This window comes from Arachis duranensis, chromosome 3 (assembly GCF_000817695.3).
Source record: "Arachis duranensis cultivar V14167 chromosome 3, aradu.V14167.gnm2.J7QH, whole genome shotgun sequence".
Classification (NCBI taxonomy): Eukaryota; Viridiplantae; Streptophyta; class Magnoliopsida; order Fabales; family Fabaceae; genus Arachis; species Arachis duranensis.
In genome coordinates this window covers 59,215,092-59,218,076 of record NC_029774.3, presented here as the reverse complement: position 1 = coordinate 59,218,076, position 2,985 = coordinate 59,215,092, and the positions used below count along the sequence as shown (strand labels likewise).

Genomic DNA, 2,985 nt, shown 5'->3' with positions numbered 1-2,985 from the left:
TGCCTTCTTGGCAAAGTTTTTTCCACCTCAAAAATTGAGTAAGCTTAGAGTGGAAGTCCAAACCTTCAGACAGAAGGAAGGTGAATCCCTCTATGAAGCTTGGGAAAGATACAAACAATAGATCAGAAAGTGTCCTTCTGACATGCTTTCTGAATGGAGCATCATAGGTATCTTCTATGATGGTCTGTTTGTTTGAACTGTCCAAGATGTCACTGGACAGCTCTGCTAGAGGATCTCTTCATCTGAAGAAGACGCCTACAGAAGCTCAAAAACTCATTGAAATGGTTGCAAATAACCAATTCATGTACACTTCTGAAAGGAATCCTGTGAACAATGGGACGAATCAGAAGAAAGGAGTTCTTGAGATTGATACTCTGAATGCCATATTGGCTCAGAATAAAATATTGATGCAGCAACTCAATATGATTTCTCAAAGTCTGTCTAGAATGCAAGCTGCACCAGGCAGTACTAAGGACGCTTCATCTGAAGAAGAAGCTTATGATCCTGAGAACCCATCAATGAAAGAGGTGAATTACATGGGAGAACCCTATGGAAACACCTATAATCCTTCATGGAGAAATCATCCAAATCTCTCATGGAAGGATCAACATAGACCTCAACAAGGTTTCAACAACAATAATGGTGGAAGAAACAGGTTTAGCAACGGCAAGCCTTTTCCATCATCTTCTCAGCAACAGACAGAGAATTCTAAGCAGAGCCACTTTGACTTAGCAACTATGGTCTCTGATCTAATCAAAACCACTCAAAGTTTCATGACTGAAACAATATCCTCCATTAGAAACTTGGAGGCATAAGTGGGTCAGCTGAATAAGAAAGTTACTGAACTCCCTCCTAGTACTCTTCCAAGCAATACAGAAGAGAATCTAAAAGGAGAGTGTAAGGCCATCAACATGGCCAAAATTGGAGAGGAGGAAGAGGCAGTGATCGCCACTAAGGAAGACCTCAATGGACGTCCACTGGCCTCCAATGAGTTCCCTAATAAGGAACCATGGGAATCTGAGGCTCACACTGAGACCATAGAGATTCCATTGGATTTACTTCTGCCATTCATGAGCTCTGATGAGTATTCTTCCTCTAAAGAGGACGAAGATGTCACTGAAGAGCAAGTTGCTAAGTACCTTGGAGCAATCATGAAGCTAAATGACAAGTTATTTGGTAATGAGACATGGGAGGACAAACCCCCTTTTCTCACCAAAGACCTGGATGACTTGACTAGGCAGAGATTACCTCAAAAGAGACAGGACTCTGGGAAGTTCTCAATACCTTGTACATTAGGCACCATGACCTTCGAGAAGGCTCTGTGTGACCTAGGGTCAAGCATAAACCTCATGCCTCTCTCTGTAATGGAGAAGCTAGGGATCTTTGAGGTACAAGCTGCAAGAATCTCACTAGAGATGGCAGACAATTTAGGAAAACAAGCTTATGGACTTGTAGAGGATGTTCTGGTAAAGGTTGAAGACCATTACATCCCTGCTGATTTCATAGTCCTAGAGACTGGGAAGTGAATGGATGAATCTATCATCCTTGGCAGACCCTTCCTAGCCATAGCAAAGGCTGTGATTGATGTTGACAGAGGAGACTTGATCATTCAAGTGAATGAAGAATCCTTTGTGTTTAAGGCTCAAGGATATCCCTCTATAACCATGGAGAGGAAGCATGAAGAGCTTCTCTCAAAACAGAGTCAAACAGAGCCCCCACAGTCAAACTCTAAGTTTGGTGTTGGGAGGCCACAACCAAATTCTAAGTTTGATGTTGAACGCCCACATTCAAACTCTAAGTTTGGTGTTGGAAGGTTCCAACATTACTCTGAACATCTGTGAGGCTCCATGAGGGCCCACTGTCAAGCTACTGACATTAAAGAAGCGCTTGTTAGGAGGCAACCCAATGTTATATTTATCTATTTTCCATTGTTATTTTATGTTTTCTATAGGTTGATGATCATGTGAAATCACAAAAACAATTGAAAAAGCAAAAACAGAAAGAAAAATAGCACACCCTGGAGGAAAAACTTGCTGGCGTTTAAACGCCAGTAAGGGCAGCAAATGGGCTTTTAACGCCCAGTCTGGCACCATTCTGGGCGTTTAACGCCAGAAAGGGGCACCTGACTGATGTTTAACGCTAGAAAGGGGCACCTGACTGGCGTTTAAAGCTAGAAAAGGGCAGCAGCCCGGCGTTTAATGCCAGGATTGGCAGAAATGGCGTTTTACACGCCACTTGGTGCAGGGATGAGCTATCCTTGACACCTAAGGATCTGTGGACCCTACAGGATCCCCACCTACCCCACCACTCTCTCTCTTCTTCACCCATTCACCAATCACCTCAATACCTCTTCCCAAAAAAAAAAACCCTCACCTATCAAATCCCACCATTCTCTTCACCACTCACATCCATCCTTCAAAAAACCCTACCTACCCCACCATCCAAATTCAAACCACTTTCCCTCCCAAATCCACCCATAATGGCCAAACCCTACCCCTCTCTCCACCCCTATATAAACCCTTCTTCACTCCTTCATTTTCGCACAACCTAAACACTACTTTTCCCCCTCAGCCAAACCACAAAAGCCCCCTCCATCTCTTCTATTTCCTCTTCATCTACTCTTTTCTTTCCTCATTTGCTCGAGGACGAGCAAACCTTCTAAGTTTGGTGTGGTAAAAGCGTTGCTTTTTATTTTTCCATAACCATTTATGGCACCTAAGGCCGGAGAAACCTCTCGAAAGAGGAAAGGGAAGGCAAAAGCTTCCACCTCTGAGTCATGGGAGATGGAGAGATTCATCTCAAAGGTGCATCAAGACCACTTCTATGAAGTTGTGGCCATGAAGAAGGTGATCCCTGAGGTCCCTTTTGAACTCAAAAAGAGTGAATATCCGGAGATCCGAGATGAGATCCGAAGAAGAGGTAGGGAAGTTCTTACCAACCCCATTCAACAAGTCGGAATCTTAATGGTTCAAGAGTTCTATGCCA

The 2,985-nt window shown here is 43.6% G+C and overlaps 1 non-coding gene across 1 annotated transcript; it reads right to left on the bottom strand.

Annotated features, from left to right (window-relative positions):
• Positions 1–40: 40 nt before the first annotated feature.
• LOC127746157 (small nucleolar RNA R71) lies at positions 41–148 on the bottom strand. The gene has a single exon (XR_008007776.1). It is a non-coding gene; the product is annotated as a small nucleolar RNA R71 (small nucleolar RNA).
• Between the last annotated feature and the right edge of the window lie 2,837 nt (positions 149–2,985).